This window comes from Vombatus ursinus, unplaced genomic scaffold (assembly GCF_900497805.2).
Source record: "Vombatus ursinus unplaced genomic scaffold, bare-nosed wombat genome assembly UNPS02014778.1, whole genome shotgun sequence".
In the NCBI taxonomy this organism is placed as follows: domain Eukaryota; kingdom Metazoa; phylum Chordata; class Mammalia; order Diprotodontia; family Vombatidae; genus Vombatus; species Vombatus ursinus.
This window is the reverse complement of record NW_020954556.1, coordinates 9,480,981-9,500,562: the sequence shown is the minus strand read 5'-3', so window position 1 is coordinate 9,500,562 and position 19,582 is coordinate 9,480,981.

Here is a 19,582-nt window from a genome sequence, read left to right as displayed (position 1 = left end):
TTATCTTCCTCTATTAGAATATAAGATCATCAAGGGCAGGGATTATTTTCCTTTATATTTCTGTTTGTATTCCTTAGCACTTAGCATAGTGCTTGGCACATAGTAAGCACTTAAAAAATACATGTTAGGTTGACTGACTCACTGACTCCCCAGTGTTGCTCCTAGATTGACAATTTGAGAAATTTAGTTCAAATCATAAGTATTTATTAAGTACCTACTGTGTGCAAGGCATTGTACTAGGTGTTAGGGATAGAAAGAAAATAATGAAAAGTTCCTGCCTTCAAGGCACTTATACTCTACTGCAGGCATACAAGAAGAAGACACATAAGTAATACAAAGTATGAAAAAGTAAATACAAAGTCCTTTGTGGGGTGGAGCATTAACAACTTGAGGTGGAGTAGGAGAGAACTCTTGAAGGAAGTGGGACCTGAATTAAATCTTTTTTATTTTTTTTTTTGCTTTTTGGTGAGGCTATTGGGGTTAAGTGACTTGCCCAGGGTCACACAGCTAGTAAGTATCAAGTGGCTGAGGCCGAATTTGAACTCAGGTCCTCCTGACTCCAGGGTCAGTGTTCTATCCACTGTTTCACCTAGCTGCCCCCTGAATTAAATCTTAAAGAAAGTTATGAATTCCAAGGAGCAGAGGAGGGAGGACAATCTGTACAAGGGTATTGAAATGAATGAGAAGTCCAAGAGACGTAGCTTCTGGGTAATTAACAATCAATTTGTTAATTATGACTAGCAAATAATCAATAAATTGTGGTCAATAATTCTCTTGGAAACCAAAGATAAATATTGGAGACTGCAGAATGGTGAAATATCTTTGGAAAAGGGGTTGTCCCTGATGGGTGGATATCAACTCTGATTGGTTAACAATTAATGAGAGAATGAATATTATAATGAGAAGTGGTCTTATTCTAATGAGGGGCCAGGGAGAACTGATTGTGATTCTGATCAAGTCATCCCTCTTGACAAAAAGACTCATCTCAAGCCAGACTACTCCCACTTCAGGGCAACCTAGACAAAAGATCTATTTTCCACCCAGTCCTACCTGAGTAGAACAATGGGCCAGAATTCACCTAGATTAGATTCTCTTTACCCTTTAATCAGAAATAAACTCTCCTAATTGGGTGGGGTCCAAGATTGAGGAGAATGTCTCATTGTCTCATTGTTCTCATTGAATGAGGAAAGAGAAAGGGAAAAAAAACCCCCTGGATTCCTCCCCCCCATTAATCATTGGTTATTAATAATCACTGTAATTTCTTACATGGGGAACAGCAAGTGGATTTGTTCCATTGGAGAATGATAGCTTTCTACTTTTGTAGTATACAGGTATCTCACCCATTACACATGGGACCCCATAGAATTTGAACTATTTAGTGGGTCAGCATCTACTCAATGCCTAGCACATAAGCTACTAGTGATGTACTTAACTTTTACTAAGCCATAATGCATATTAGTTTGAAGCAAAAGACGATAAATGAGACAGCATAGTAAAGGACAAGAAAATAACCCCTAATACTTTTGTGGGGATACGTTCTCTCACAGTTGCCATACCACCAGTGTGAGAGGGCACATATGTAGAGAACATTCATGAACCAGGAATATTTGTGAAGGAGCATTCATTCTAGGAATATACATGTCCAGTGCACAGACACGGAAGATACACATATAGGAGCACATATCCAGGGTGCATGTGTGGCAGGGGCAATTCACCCCTTTGATGCTACACAGCTGCCAATGTCTTCTTGTGATACCATTGTGCTATTCTTTCCTGAATGTTGCCTCTTATCTATCTGCCAGGCATCACATTGTCTCTGTTGGACATTACATCTCTTCTCTTTGTTGGCTATTTCCACTGGTTCCTGTTCCCCTACTGACCTATTCTCTGCTATCATCTGCTAAGGTGCATCATCTCCTAAGCCTCTCCCTGGTAAGGGAGGATTAAAGGTCTTTTAATAACTAGTTGGTGACTATGAGCCACCAGCCTCCCTAGTAAGGCAATAAGCAAGGAATGGTCCCAGACTAAAATTAAATCTTTTCTTTTGCACCATTGTTCTGCTTATGCTATCTCCAAGTCCTTGGTCCTAGCCAACAATCTGATTTGGAATCAGAAAATTCCTTTCAACTCTTGATAAATCCTTAATGTTCAACCTGGGTTTCCTCAAATTATTTAGGGTTTCCACTCAACTAAACAACATCGGCCTGGGGAGTGGAGAGGGGCTAAGGTGAGGAGGAAGTCCTTCACCTTCCTTGATGGTCCTTATTCAGCACATATATAAAGCTGAGGGAAGTTCAAAAGGGCTAGATAAAGGTAGAGCTATCAGCCTTGTATTTGTTATGCATACATGCCCCAACAAAATCACCCATCCCGGTTTAGCATTCTGGCTAGAACAGAAGAGTTGGTACTTTCAATTGTTCTTCTCTATTCAATTATACAACAGGTTAAGTGATGATCTCTTTATTCATGTTGCTGGAATACTACTGTAACAGGAGACTGGCCAAACTCAGTCCTTTTGAGTTTGGGCAGTATGCTCAGCTGATGCAATCCCCTTGTGGACTTTGGAGCATGGACAGAGATTTGGTAACTGATTCTAGTCCACTAACTATGTTAGAAAAAACGGACTTTTGAATGGCTGCTGAGCTGGAAGTGGATGTACAATTGCAAGGCACTAACCATTCAAGGTGCTGTCCCTTTCCCCCCTGGCTATATTTGAGTTAGGAAGACATAAGGTAAGCCTCAGGCAGGTCTTATCATTTCCACCCAGAGCTGAAGTGTGACCCATGAATATAGACCTCTGATCTTTGTCTCATTTTGTTAATTCTTTCTTTTAGGGGAAGGATTATGGCTACAACCTTATTAGCTTTGAAACGTAGGGAGAGAAAACATGTCTAACAAGATGCAGGACTGGACATTCTCTCTGATCCCCCATGACCTCTTAAACCTCTCTGAAGCAGAAATAATATACCAAAGATAAAACATCTTTAGCTGGATCCATGTTCTAGGATGGTGGTTTCAACTCAAATAGAAATGAATGCCTTTGGGTCACATTTTGACTTAGAAAACCACAGATTAACATTATATGTATATTGTATTTTTATTAACTTTTAAAAACATGTCCCAATTACATTTTAATTTGGTTCCAATTCATTTGGGAATTTTGCAGATTGCTTACAAGCCACTGGGTTACAAGTCTGATGCCTTTAGACTAGGGATGTGAAATCCCCCCCAAAAAAATGATTTTAAAAAATGAACTGATACCAGCCTTGAGCTCACTCAGCATGCCTTATCCCACCACCCACCATACTACTAGCAGCAAGGCTCCACTAGCCAATCCAAGGCCCTACCCATTAGCTTGCAACAAAATTGAACCCCATGTCCTGGTCCTGTCTCTCTTTCCAGTCTTATAGAGATCTGGATGCCAAACTACAGGTGTTTATTGGGACTATTGAAAGCCAGTGCTGAGGTGGCATTGTGTACTTCAAAAGATCTCTGTAGGAGAGCAGAGGAATGAGGGAAAGGGGCAGGTTATATGTCTGGGCTTGAAATAGAGCTCAAGCCTACACCATAACTCCCCCCTCTTCATAGAGCCTTGGAGAACCAAACTAAAGAAATCAATCCCATAGCATCATTGTGGCTGAATTATCAGTACTGGGCCAAAGAATTGAGGACCAAAAGTAGTGGAACCAGTCAGAAGGACAGGATATTGTGTATGGAGGGGCTGTGCAGCACCACACTAAGCCTGAGGAAAAGAGCCCAACAACCAGATAGGGCCAGTTTTATCCCACCAAAAATCACTTGGGGCAGAGAGTTAGACTTGTGAACCCTGAATTATCCAGAATTGGAGGATGATGAGACACTTTGAGATCTAGCCCCCAGGGGAAACATTGTCAGAGGGGAGGGAGTTAGAAAGTGAATAATGGGAGAAAATGAGGGGGGGGAAGATTGAAATTACCAAGGATCTCAGGAAGAAGAAAACTCAGAGACCTTGAACATAAGCAGATAAATCAACAGGGAAAATACTAATAGCAGAAGTCATTATAGCTAAATGAGTTCAGACATCTATGAATAAATACTGAAAAACAAATGAAAATAATCCAATACTTGATGAGACAAAGGACCCTGTAGAATTTGAGGGGAACATGGAACCATAACACACTGTTCCTGTGTGATTTGAAAGAGAAATGAAAATTATGAGAGCAGAATTCATGGCCTACAGAGCAAAAATAAATCATAGAATAGAAAAACTTAAACCTACGATGGCAAATTTCAACAAAGAAACAAAAGAAGAACAATTGTTTGGGAATACAAATACACAAAAATGAAGGATAATCTAGAAGGAAAGAAGCAAACAACAGTAACAATGAAAGAGAATATTGTCTCTATGCAAGCTAAACATACTGATCCTGAAGACTAGATATGTAGAGATAATCTAAAGATTATAGGTCTCCCAGAAAAACACAACTGGAAATCACCCCCCCACCTTACCCCAAACATCATAATGCAAGAAATAATACAGGAGAATTTCCTATAAGTTCTTAACATAGAAAATGAAATGCCAGTTGAAAGAATTCTTAGATTGTCTCCAAGAAAAAAAACCCAAGGCTACAAACTCTAAGATATATAATGGTTAAATTTGACAATTCAATTCAGAAACAACAATTTCTGTAAATGATCAGGAGAAGACCTTCAAATACAAAGGAAAGGCCACTTGAAAAACACAATACTATTCTGCCCCCTCCTAAAAAAGTAGGAGAGAATGGAGTAATGTATTATGAAAAGCAATGGAGCTCAGTATACAGTCCAGGGTGAATTACCCTGCAAATCTGAGCTTACTCATAAATGAAAAGACATGGATGTTCAATAATAAGGAGCATTTGAAACATTCTTAGAAAGAAAACCAGACCTGAAGATTATTTGCTTCTCAAACACCCCAGACAATAAAAGTGCAGGAGGAATAAATAAATGCAGTAGTCAAGTAAAGCAACAGCAAGTTGTCCATGAGAGACAGAGAGAGACCAGTAAGAGACTTATTTCTAAATGTACACAAGGAGAAAGGGGTGAAAGCAAAAGTCAGGTGGAAGTCAGAGTAAAGAGGCAGGTCTGGGGCATTCTGCCTAAATGTGCATCAATGTGTTTGGTGAGACTGCAATGCAAAAGGGGGGAAGGTGTGGGAAAGGGAAGGAGGGGAGCAGGAAGATTGAGGGGATTGTGTGATGTGCCCAGGTCAAAATGAGGGCTGGAAATGAGGGGATAGTGACTTCTGTGGTTTCTAAAGAAGACAAGAGTCTACAGAGGAGTGGGAGAGGAGAACAGGAAGATTGAAAAGGGGAGGTGGAAAAGAAGAGAGGAAAACATGGAACTGAACAAATTGCTGGAGAAATTAGAACTAAAAGACTTATGGTGCCTTCTAAGTGGGACTGCGAAAGAATATACATATTTCTCAGCACATAAGACTTTTACAAAAATTGACCATGTATTAGGGCACAGATATATCGCAAACAAATGTAAAATGCAGAAATAGTAACTGTATCCTTTACAAACCATAATGTAATAAAAGTCATCGATTCATGACCACAAACAAAAGACACAGACCCAAATAGAGATTTAACAATGAAATCCTAAATAATGAGTGGGTCAAAGAACAAATAATATAAACAAATAATACGTGATAGAAAATGATAATGATAGAACAACATATCAAAATTTCTGGGATGCAGTTGAAGTAGTCCTCAGGGGAAAAGCATATTCTTATAAACATATATTAATAAAATAGAAAAAGAGAGGATTAATGAACTTAGTATATATTTTTAAACATTAGAAAACAAGCACAAAAAGGAGAGATTAATTATGAAAGAAATAGATAAATTAGAAACAAAAACCCATAGAGATGATAAATAAAACTAAAAGTTGATTCTTTGGAAAGACTAATGAAATTGACAAAACTTCAGCTAGTCTGATTACAAAGAAGAGGAAAGAAAATCAAATTAGTAAAATAGCAAACAAGCAAGGTGAAATCACAATAAAACCAGGAGAAATAAAAAGAACAATCAGAACATATTAAGAATTGTTAGTTATGTGCTAACAAAACTGAGAACACACGAGGTAGGGAAGAATACCTTTGAAAATATAAAATACTCAGATGATGACCAGATAAAGATCTTAAATAATCCAATCTCAGAAAAGAAAATAGATCCAGCTGTGAAGAAACTACCAAAGAAAAATGATTCCTGGTCCTGACGGATTCACAGAAGAATTCTATCAAACTTTTGAAAGAACAATTAGTACCTACTTCAAAAGTATTCTCAAAAATTGAAAGAGAAAGACAGGGAGAGTGAACCATCACAAATCTGTAACAAAAGTGCAGTTCGGATTTTGCTACCAAGGGAGGTGCTAGTACAGCCCTGAGTACTAGCAGGAGCCAAGCCCAACAGGAGCTGAGACCCAGACTCATCCATCAGTTATACCACTTTGGGAGTAAACTTCGTGGGGGCACATACTTTGTGAAAACTGCTTTAAGTTTGAGCTCCCTCTCTGTAGGGACTGAGGTAGTATGGGGAGAGTGTATTCCCAGGTATAGAGGGTAATGTTTATACTTCCCTTCTTATATCTTCTCAGGAAATATTGCTCTGTAAAAGTCAATTGATTAACTGATTAAATGATACTGGGGAGCTAATCACTGGCAGGTAACACTGGAGAGCCTATATAAGAATTCAGGGGAGAGCTGATAATATTAGAAATATACTCAGCGCCTCAGGGGGTACGTCTAGATCCCTAGAGGGAGATTTTACCTTTCTCTGGAGGATTGACTCATCAGTGAGAGTGGGAACTGGGATAAGGAAGCCTCAGAACTTCCTTGTAAGGATTATACTACCTATCAAGGAGGGATAAACAACAAATCATAGACATTCACAAAGTCTTTGAAATGCATTTTCTCATACTGCTCCTGACTGGTTATGCCCTGAGGAAGTGTACTGAGTTGAGACCTTCAGACCCAGGGCCTAGGGATTAGGGTTCACTCTGTTCTTCACTGTTCACCCAGCACCATTATTCTCCCCTGAACTGGCTGTCCTTACAGAGCAGTCCTATATCTGGAGTCTGCTGTACTTTCTCTCTCCAACAGCTACGTGAACAACTATGAAGTTCCCAAAAGCAAGCCAAGTGAAGTCATGCCCTTTTGTCTCTTAGTGAACTGACATTTATTTGGGCTTGAGCTTCAGATCAGTCCAGGAAGGATGTTAGCAGTAGTAGCATCAGGTGGGGGCATGCAACTACGAAGTAGGGCAAGACAGAGGATTGGCAACCTAATGCAGAAATTATAGGATCCCATTTTGTTGGGATCTGAGGGTCCAATCTTCAGGAGCCTGCTAATCACCAGGGACCTGTGACTGGGCTGAGAGCATGCTTTCAGCCCTGTCCCTGGCTTTGTATCATTGTATGAGCGAGATGAGACACAAACAGCTCTGAGAACACGTTACATCAGAGTTTGAAATTACAGGCTTGCAAGAGCCAAACCATCTATTTGCTGTAATGACTGCTTTTGTGCAGGTTGGAAAAACCCAGTAGACATAGCTCTTATTTGAAACCCCTACCCCGTTACCTCCCCACAGCTGAAAAGGTTGGAAGGCGGCTCAGCTATTTTTTGTTTGTGTCCAGTGGCAAGCTGTCTGAAACAGCCGTCTGACCCAAAGGGAGAGCATTGTAGCCACTCCAGCCACTGTGGCCAGCAATTAGGAGCCCCAGGACTGCCTGGATAAACATCTACAAGAGCTGAACATTCATTAGTTGAGGGGAAATAGAGGGCATGCACATGTCTCATGGCACCTGAAAACCACCCTTAGCACACCTTGTGTTGTCTATAGGGTTGTGGGAGAGATCTGGCTTGCTTTTGGGCACCTGAAGCCCCCCACATTCTCTGTGGTAGGCTTCCTCTCTCTCCTTAGGCACTCAAGTGACCAAATGGCCTCTCTGCCTCTTCCCTGCTACATCCCGTTCTAAAGAAAAGATCGGGATAAACTCATCCCAGCTGGATGAATTTGGAGGACTGGAGATTGTACAAAGTGCCCTCTTTTCCACGTCATTCCTGTCTTTGTCTCTTTCAAATTTCCTTCTTGAGCACTTCCCATTCTTCCTAGGCTGATTTCCCCTATAGAATTTTAGGACATGGGATTCCTACTGATTCTTTCTCTGAACCTTTTGAAATCCACTCTCCTAAATTTAGCATGCATGTCAGAGTATGTATGACCAGCAATATAGCATAGTCAGTTAATAAGCATTTATGAAGTGCCTACTATGTTCTAGGCATTGTACTCAGTGCTGGGGATACAAAAAAAAAGGGAAAGGGGGATTGTTCTCAAGAAGCTTAAAGTCTAATGGGGGCGACATCATGAAAATAACTATGGATAAATAAGATATATACAGGATAAATTGGAGGTAATCAACAGAAAAGCCTTCTCATAGAAGATGAGACTAGAGCAGGGACTTGAAGTAAGGTACTTGAAGCCCAGAGGCAGAGATGAGGAAGGAGCGAATTCTAGGCACGAGGAACAGCCAGTGAAGATGCCCAGCATGTAAGATTGCATATCTTCCACAGCAAAAAGCAAGGAGACCAATGTCACTGTCACACAGTATGTGGTGAAGAGTGAGATATAAATATCCTAGAAAGGTAGGAGCGGGGTGGGTTATGAAGGGCCTTATTAGTCAAATAGAGGATTTTATGTTTGATCCTGGAGGTAAGATGGAGCCATTGGAGTTTACTGGAATATGGGGAGTGACACAGTTAGATCTGTGCTTCAGGATGATTTTTTTTTTTAGGCAATTGGGATTAAGTGACTTGCCCAGGGTCACATAGCTAGTAAGTGTCAACTGTTTGGTCTGAGGCCGGATTTGAACTCAGGTCCTCCTGACTTCAGGGCCAGTGCTCTATTCATAGTTTCTCCATGTTTCTGAGAATCAAATCTAGAAGTTCCCCTTGTTGGGTTCTCCATCTTCGGAAGGTTGGAGTTACCATGAAGGCAAGTCAGGAAATTATCATATTATATTGTATTGTATTATGTTATATTGTATTGTATTATACTATATTATATCCTATCCTATTTTGTCATATTATATCATATCATATCATATTATATTTGATAAATAGCTCTTGGCATAGAGCTTCAACAAATGTCTGGATAATTGAAGTCCCTCATTACTACTGTAATAGAGGGAATTGTGCAAATTATCCCTGCCATTGAAGGATAATTCCAGTGCTACTGAAAATTTAACAATCATTTCTCCAGCTAGTTCCACCACACTCATGGATGGTCTCTTAAGGTCCCCTTTAGCTCTAAATGTTATGATTCTAGGTTAGTGCTCAGCAAACCCCTGCTAATTCACAGATCGATTTTCCTAGAATTTCTGATTGGAGGCGCTCCTCCAGCTAGGTTCAGAGATCAGGCCAGTCAGTAAGAATGGAGGCTCCCTTTGGACAAGAAAAATTGAGCTGCTGGTATAAATGAGAGTTGGATTCCCAAGTCCAACTGTCACTTTGTGTAAGCTTGGAAAGGCCACCATGATGCTGGCCACTTCCTCAACCCCCTGCTTGCCACAGGTCCTACCTTTGGGGAAAGCAGAAGCTTTCAGGTTCTGGGATGAAACAGAAACTGTGCAGGTGCAAATGACTGCTACTTTGATGCTTTAGACAGCCTCCTTTTTGCCATCTAAATTAAACCCAAGAAAAATATTTGCACACAGATTTCTCCAAGGACATATGGGAATGTACCTAGTAATCAGTACTACTTTTTAACTGCTTAACCACGACTGCATCATTTGAATTAAAGTCTCTACTGAGTGTGGCCGATTAAGTCTGTTTTCTCATTTAAAACATTTACTTTTAATGAGGTTATTTTCTTTGTATCTCCTTCCCAAGGCTCTGAAGGACCTCACGGTTATGGATCAGTAATGCTGAGCAGTTCCAGAAGATTATCTAAGGCTCATCCCTGATATTTTAAAATTTGGCATCATAAAATGATAGATTTAGGGCTAGTGGAGACCTTAGAGGTCATGTAGTCCAACCCTCTCATTTTACAGATGAGGAAACTGAGATCCAGAGAATCTGTGAGTTGCCTTTTTCTAAGAGGTTTAATGAGAAGATACCAACTGCACTCATCCTAGAACCTAGAGCTTGGAGGGATTTAGGGATCTTTTCATGAACTAACCTTATTTTACGGATGTAAACCTGAAGCCTGGAGAGGGCTAGTGGACTTGTCCAAGATCACACAGGTCATCAGCAGGGTCTTTGAGGGTAGGGACTATCTCAGCAATTGTCACAGTGCACTGTCCATGGTGAGTGCTTACCTTTCATTTGGTGAAAGAATGAACAGTCCTGTGATTTGGAATGTATCCTAAGGTTGTCAAGAACGGAGAAAAGTGCAAGATGTACCAAAATGTTCATGGCAGCACTTTATGTGATAGTGAAAACTGGAAACAAAATGAGTGCCCAACAATAGAAGAATGATTGAAGGAAACTGTGCTATATGGATATAATGGAATACTATTGTATAGTAATGAATGGCAAATATGAGTAAACCAGAGAAATGTGGAAGATCTGCATGAACTGATAGAAAGTGGAGTAGTGGAACTGAAAGAGTAATATATACAATGACTACAACAGTATAAACGAAAAGGTAAAAGGAAATGGAACTCTAAGTAACAGAAAAACCAGTGAAGGTCCCCAGGGAATAGCTAATGAGGGGGAGGGGAAGAGAGTAAGCTTTTATAAAGTGCCTACTACATTCCAGGTTCTGTGCTAAGCACTTTTACAAATATTATTTATTTAATGAGACATGTATGCCTCTTGGCTGAGATGGAAGGTGGGAGGGGTATGGCAGGGGCAGAATGTTGTCTCCACTGTCAGACTCCCCCCCCAGTATAATAGGTATTTTCTTAACTGTTTTTCCTACTGTAAGGGAAGGTTCATTATTTTAGAGGAGTGTAGAAGGGAAGAGGGAAATATTTCTAGAAAAGGTTGTGATGTGAAAACAAAAATCATTGATATAAAAAGCCATAAATGGGGGGCAGCTAGGTGGCGCAGTGGATAGAGCACTGGCCCTAAAGTCAAGAGGACCTGAGTTCAAATATGACCTCAGACCAAACACTTGACACTCACTAGCTGTGTGACCAATATAAAAGGGGGAGTTACCACAAGAAAAATCATTAAAAACTAAGATAATATCCAATATGCCTGAAACCATAAAATTTGTGTCTGGGAATATTGGAGCCAGAATGGGAAAGCAATGATGAATTCAGGTTTAGGGAGATATACAATCCAGACCTGTGCTTAGGAAAGAAAGTGGGGGAAGGAACACAGGATATCTAAAAGGAGGCTCCAGGTCCTAGAAGAAGCCAGTGACAAGAGACTAGTATCCTCTAACCCCAAGCTATTTTTGTGGCTGGGCCTACTTGACTAGCTTTTCCAGGGTAGAAGGGGGCAGTCTCTATTGAGAAACCATGGACCATCCTTTTGCATTCCTTTACTCTGCACAAGTCATACTAATGGGACTAACTCAGAGTCAGATGAGTCAGGCCCAGCAGAGTGTTGATATGGCTCATTGTCAATGTGGTTCTTTAAGTGCAGACCTGAGGCTCTTTCAGTCCAATTAAAGAAATGAATCCCTGTGTGTTGACTCATTCTATGCATTTCTTACAAGAGGAATGAATCCAGGGCAAGGAGAGCTCAGGCCTGGAACTGTCATGTTCTCCACCTCCCTCATTGCCTGGAGCAGAGAGTCCCCCCTGTGGAAACAGTGCTCCTTGGACCTCCTTTCCTCAGTCCTTGCCCCAATTTGTCAGCTCCTCCTTGTCTCCCCCGTCCGCTTCAAAGCCTGCTAATGCCGGTTTCTGCGATCATTTCTCTCTCTTCTCTCATGCCAGCTCTCTCTGTCTTCCAATGTGACGAGCGGAATTATCTGATATGATAAACTTAGGACATTAGTGTGCTAATGGGAGGCTTGAGGAATTCCTTATAGCACTCTTCCACTTCCTGAGTCATTAATATGTGCCTTATAATAAAGGACATCTGGAGGCGGTCAGTGAGGTGCAAAGGGTCTGGAGAAGCAGATTGGAATCTCTGCCCTAATCCCTGGTTGGTTGGTTGACCTTGAGCAAATTACTTCCCCTCTCCGAGCCTCAGTTTCTTCATTTGTAAAATGGAGATCAGTAAACCAACTTGCATTTATTAAATGTGTACTTAATGTAGTTCCCATGTGCCAGATGCTGTCCTAAGCATTAGGCTTACAAAGTCAAAGATAAAATCAGTTTCTGACCACAAGGAACTTACATTTGAAAGGGAAAATAAGATGTACACATATAAATATATGCAAAGTACCTGGTGTGTGTGTTGGGGGGATACTGGCAGCTAGGAGATTCAGGAAGGGCCCCATGTAAGAGGTGATACAGATGTTGAACTTTGAAGGAAGCTAGACATTCTAAGATGGGCAAATAAAGAGCTACTATATTCCAACTGTGTGGGACAGCCCAGGTTGATGATGAGTTTGGAAAACAAAAAGTAAGTCAATTTGTTCAGAATTTTGAATATATAAAGAGGAATAATGGGAAGCGAGCTCTCAGAGATAGACTGGACCTGGATTGTGAAAGGCTTTAAAAACCAAATTTAGTCATTTGCATTTTATCCTAGACACAATAGGGAGTCACTGAAGATTTTTGAACAGAGGTATGGCATGATCAAGGGCAGGTAGGTGGAACAGTGGGTAGGGTACTGACCAAGGAGTCAGGAGGACCTGAGTTCAAATCTAGCCTCAGACACTTCCTAGCTGCATGACCCAGGGCAAGTCACTTAACCCTATTTACCTCAGTTTCTTCATCTTTAAAATGAGCTGGAGAAGGAAATGGCAAATCACTCCAGTATCTTTGCCAGCAAACCCCGGAGAGTCAGACATGACTGAAATGACTCAACAACAACAAATGGCATGATCAAACCTAATATTATAGAAAATCATTTTGATAGCTATGTTGAGGATGGATTGGAGAGCGGAGACACCTTCAGAGCAGGAAGACCAAGTAGGAGACTATTGCAATAGCTGAGGTGACAATTTTCTAGTCCTCGGTATTTGCCTGCTGATCCAGCTCATAGATGTGACACAACCTGGTTTGGACTCTGGCTCAGGGAAATTGAATTAAGTCATAAATTTGGACCATGGACAAGTAATGACACTTTTTGTTTGTTTGTTACTTGCTAATAACTTAGCATGCCCAATCCATGGAATAAGCCAAAATAAGACATCTCCCTCTCCCTTGAGTCTCTGGGAATAAACAGGTAAGAAAGTCTCACAGACTATAGTCTAAGAACATGGGATAACTCAGACTCTCTTCTTTCTTCTTTCCCTTTCTTCTTCTCACTTCTATTCTTACTGAGCCTGTGGGATTCCCAAATCCCAAACCAACTGACATGAGAACCAACAGATGTATTCTTTGTCCCTAGTCTGGTCATTTGTGACTCCAAATGTTCTTCAGTAAGTAGGGCTTCAAATATATAAATTTTGTGCGTGGGCTGCTGAATTAGTGTGGTTACTGACTTACTGCAAAAACCATCCGTGTTTAGAAAGCATTTGCTCCTAAATGGTGAGGAAAGTAGATGGAAGACCCTGATTATTTTTCCCATTCCCCAATAAACCCCTGTGAGCACTCAACCTAAGACACAGTGAGGAGGGCTTGAATTAGGGTAGTTACCATGTGAGGAGAAAGAAAGAGATGGATGTAAGAGATGTTGTAGAATACACAGGATTTTGCTAATACTTGAATATTGGGTATGAGGGATAAAGAAGGGACAAAGGAACATAGATTACAGATGAGGAAAATGAGTCACAAAGAAGTTAAATGACTTGCCCAGGGTCGTATAACTAATAAGTCTTTGAGGCAGAATTTGAAGCCAGATTTTACTGACTCCAAGTCCAGAACTATCCACTATTCCACACTACTCTATTCATTGAGCATGTTTTCTACATCTTAGAGGTCTCCCAACAATGGTATTATTGAATCTCTCTGTACTTTACAAGGCTGATTTTCAGGAGGCAAATGTAAAGACCATCTCCAGGTCTTAACTCAATGCTTTTATAGGACGTGCCAGATCTCAAGATCCCCTGGTATAGCCTCTCAGACCCCAGAGTCACCTATACAACACCACGAAGACTTTAGAAAATAGTAACAATTATAGCTTATATTCCTATAAGCTATATAGTTATATAAGCTGTATATTGCTTTACAGTTACAAAGAATTGTTATAATCATTATCTCATGCCCTAAATCATCCATCAGAATAGAGGCTTTCTGGAAAGGCCCCAGCCACTAGCAGTAAGTGGAAATTCAGACACATAGGTAGTTGACCATTCCAATTCAGTTCAGCAAACATTGATTATAATCCATATATTAGGCTACACAGACAAGTAAATGCAAGGTAATCTGATAAAGGGGAAAGACCAGTAAGGAATGAGGAAGCATGCATTGGTTGGTAAGGTTGGACAAGGTGGCACATGAGCTGATCCTTGTGAACGAAGATAAGGATGCTGGGATGTGGAAGTGAGGAGGCAGTATATTCTAGCCATGGGAGATGGTACAGAGATGGGGGGTATGGTATTGAGCTTTTTGAACAGCTAGAAATTGTCTAGCTCAATCCCTTTATTTTATAGATGAGGAAACGGAGACACAGAGAAGTCAAATGATGTGCCTTATGCAGCTATAAACAGCAGATTCAAGATTCTGACTTTGTATCACAGTGATTACTTTTCATAACTGTCCTAATGGATTGCAAGCTCTTTCAAAGCTGGGCCTGTGGAGTATTTAGGTTGGTATTCCCACAGCTAAGCAAAATGCCTTGCACACAGTAGGCATTTAGTAAATGTTGGGTCAATTGAAATGACTCTCCAGAATGATTCCTGGGAAGATTAGAGGAACAAACTAGGATCCCAATATGAGAGAAATGATTGCTATAAGATGCAAGGAGGATTAAATCAGGAACTCAGAGGACAGGGGACAAGACAGGAAACTTTTCACTAGGACTGGGGTTTGTTCATAAGGAGCAGGACAAGAGCCTAGTTACTAGAATAGGGTTATGAGGTGGGAGGGGGAACATTAAGGCTGATTGGATGCTCTGCTCCCAAACCAAGAATCCAGAGACTCTTCCATTTTTCCTGCCTAGTAGTGTTAGATCCCTGGACTTCAGGCTAAGCTGAGCTTGAAGGAGGAGTTAAGTGGTCACAGCTATGGAGCCTAGGCTTCCGGAGGCAGGGCACCAGCCCTGTCATGATATCCCCCTCCAGTCTGGTGCACAGCTCTAGTAAGATGCAGCTTCTTTTCTCCACTGTGTTACATATTTCCATTCACCCACTATTTATTTAGCATTGCTTTTCCTCTATCCACTTTGCATTTTTTCCCCCTGGCTTCTTTCCCGGATTATTTCTTCCATCTTGTCTAAGATCCCTTCATCCTCTCTAATAAGCTGGAGGGTACAGAGGTATTCCTTCAAGCCCTTTCATCTACTTTCTGTAGTGAAACCAACTTGCATTTGCAGCAGATATAATTGGTGACCACTTCAGGCAGGAATTATAGCATCTACCTGGCAGGTTACTGTGACATTTCCCTCAGTGTTCATATTTCTTGGATCTCTGGATGAACTAACAGTTCTTTTTGGCTTTCCCTGAAAGCAACCATGGAAACTGTCCATGTCTACACCTGTTTATCACCTCCACTATTATGAATGGAGCAGCTGGGATGTGACTGCCTTCTGTTCTCACTTTCAAGCCATCAGGGAAAAAGGCAGGATCAGGCTCCATGACTGCTCACTTGTTGTGGATAGAAATTGTCTGTGTTATTATAGTATGGTTACAGTTATAACGTTCCTCCCAGCTCTGTTCAGGGTAGAGTTGAGGTCTGCGATGGATTAGAGCTGAAGCTCCAGCGTGGCACAGACTAAGGCTTTGTGAGCCAGGGAGAAGGGAAAGGCTGTGATTAGACAGTATCCCCTTGGACAGGGTCCCCCAAAATGCAGGGGTCTGACACCAGAAGTATAGGTCAGCTCACTGGAGGGACCATAGTTAGGAGGCAGAAATCAGGGCCTAGACCAGTAATTTAAGGAGATACCAGAGGATCAGTGGAGTTTGAGAATCCAAATTAATCTACCACTCTAGGTAGTCTAGGGCAGGGATGCTTCACCCATGGTCCATGAACATGTTTTAAGATATTTTCACAACTGTATTTCAATATAATTGGTTTCCTTTGGAATCCTATGTATTTTATTTTATGCATTTAAAAACAACCTGAGAAGGGTCCATAGGATTGTTCAGATCTGCCAAAGGAGTCCTGGACACAAATAAGGCTCAGAACTCCTGGTCTGAGGTGAGGCAGAGGTTACAAATACTGGAAGAAAAATAGAGGGTCCAAATTTAACAGTCTAGGACAATGTACTATACCCAGCATCTTAGGGGATCATGCTGATTTTTATCCTTGGACGCATGGGCCTGACTCTTTTTTGTTTCCTCTAAGTGAAATTTGGTCAGATGGCTGCTATTGCAAACCTCAGACTATCTTTAAAGGCAGCAGACAAAAGCTCTTCAATATACAGTATAAGATAGACCCCAGGAGGGATCTCATCACTTCGTTGTGGACCTGGGCCACCTAAGGCATGAGTCATTAATCAATCAATAAAGGTCATAGATTCAGCATTAGTCAATAAATGCTGATTAAACACTTACTATATTTCAGGCACTGTACTAGGGATACAAAGACAAAAATGAAACAATCCCTGCCCTCAAGGAGCTTACATTTTACAGAAGGGGATAAACATATACAAATACAGGCATATAATAAATGCCTTTTTATCCATTCATTCACTCAGCTACACACAAAATAAATACAAGGTCATTTAAAGGTTAGGAACTAGTTTCTGGAGAAACGAGAAGTCATCTGAACTGAGCTTTGAAAGAAACAACAACAAAAAAGATCAGGAATTGTGGGTAGATCTAAAAGGCCTCTCACCGCAAGGTATGATCATTCATTGAAGCCTGTGGGCATTAGTCATTATAGCTCAGTGGGTTCAATTTAATTCAGTTGGGTAGACATTTACTGGGGCCTCACCTAAATCTTCGCTGCATAGGAACATGAAGAATGAGGAATGTTTAGATAATAGTTCATCCGAAAAAGATCTAGGGGTCTTAATCAATCAACAAACATTTATTAAGTGCCTGCTATGTGCCAGGTACTGGAGATACCAGCACAAAGAATGAAACAATCCCTCTTCCCAAGCAGCGTATATTCTAATGGAGGAGACAAAGTCCATATCTAAGTGTATCTAGCCTAAGTATAAAGTTAATAAATGAAAATATAATTAAAGTAGTTAAATACAAGGTAGGTTGGAAGAAAGGACACTAGCAGTTAGGGGAAACAGGAAAGGCTTTGTACAGAATGTGATGCTTAAGCTGCATCTTTTTTTTTCTTTTTGGTGAGGCAATTGGAGTTAAGTGACTTGCCCAGGGTCACATGGCTAGTAAGTATCAAGTGTCTGAGGCTGGATTTGAACTCAGGTCCTCCTGACTCCAAGGCCAGAGCTCTATCCACTGTACCACCTAACTGCTCCTAAGCTGCATATCAAAGGAAGAGAAGGATTCTATGCTGGGAAGTGAAGGAGTGAGTGCATTCCAGGCATGTGGGATGGCCAGGGCAGATGTTGAAGATGGAGATGTTATGTGTAGAACAGAGGGGCCAGGCTGGCTCAGCTTTAGAGTGCAGGAGGGGAAGCCTTCCAAAGAGGCTTGAATGATCAGCAGAGCCAGGTTATGAAGGGTATTGGAGAAGTTTATATTTTATCCTGGCGGTAATAAGAAGCCAGTGGAGTTGAGCAAATAGGGGAGTCCCATGGTCAGAGCTACACTTAAGGAATATTAATTGGCAATAATGTGTTGGATAGAAAGACTCGTGATGGAAAATGCTATTCCTATCCAGAAAAAGAACTATGGAATCTGAATGCAGATTGAAGCATAGTATTTTCTCTCTCTTTTTTTTTGTTGTTGTTATTTCTTATTTCTCGAGGTTTCTCCCGTTGATTCTAATTCTTCTTTACAACATGGATAATGTGAAAATTAAAAAAAAATAGTATGTTGGATAGACTGGAGAAGGGAGAGTCTTAAGATAAGGAGACCAATTAAGAAATGGTTGTAATAATCTAAATGAAAGGAGATGAGCATCTGAATTAAGGTGGTAGCTGAGGAAAAAGGGTCAGATGTGAGAGACAGTGAGGAGGTGGAAAAAGCAAGGTTTGGCAGTTGATTGGATTTTTGAGGTGAAAACAAGTGAGGAGTCCAGAATAATAAATACTCAGGTGACAAACCCGGTAAAATGGAAGAATGGAGATTCCTTTGACAGAAATAGTGGAGTGTGGAAGAGAGTTTTGTGTGTATGTGGGTTTTGGATATGGTGAGTTTAAGATGTCTCCATCTCGATCCTATTAGAAATGTCCAATAGATGGGGGCAGCTAGGTGGTGCGATGGATAGAGCTCCAGCCTTGGGGTCAGGAGGACCTGTTCAAATCTGGTCTCAGACACTTGACACTTACTAGCTGTGTGACCCTGGGCAAGTCATTTAACCCCAATTGCCTAAGCAAAAAAAAAAAAAAGAAAAAGACAAAGAAAAAATGTCCAATAGGCTGTTTGTGATGTGGGACTGAAGCTTCCATAACTCTACATAAGGCACTCTTGAAATGGGACTGTCTATTAAACTTTCTTGAGTCCCAGTTTATTAGGGATAATAATCCTCGAGGTATACGTGGGAGGATCAAGAGAGATAATTTTGTCATCTCTTACAAACCTTAAAGCCTTGCCTTCCTCATCTATAAAATGGGGATGATAACAATAATACCTACATTGAAAAGCTATTGTGAGGATCAAAGAGGTAAAGCATACAAAATATTTTACAAACCTATGTTTTGAAACATATTTTATGTTATACATATACATATATATATATTTTAGGTTAGACCCTTGATTTTATTGGCATAGAAAACTCTTGATGAAACTCCCTCTATCTACAAAGCTCTGCATCTGTTTCTTAACTTAGTCAATTACCTAGGGCTGAGAAATTTAGTGACTAGTCAGCATGTGTCAGAGGATGGACCTAAACCCAGAACTTCCCAACTCCAGGACAGGTTCGAGGAGTCCTGAGACAGCTAGGTAGCACAATGGATAGACTGGGACTGGAGTCAGGAAGATATGAGTTCAAATTTGACTTCAGATACTTTCTAGCTGTATGACCCCAGGTAAGTCACTTTACCTTTCTTTGCCTCAGTTTTCTCATTTGTAAAATGGAGATGTTAATAGCACCTACCTCCTATAAAATGCTACAGAAATATTATTATTTATTACTATTATTTTTATTCTTTAGCCACTATGACCAGCTGCCACTTGCTATATAAATATGAACTAGCTTTTTCTCACCTTTAAAACGAGGAGAGATTGAACTAGATAATTTATTTAAAAATTTTTTTTTAAATTTATTTTGATTTATCAACAATTACTTCCATAAGCTTTTGAGTTTTAAA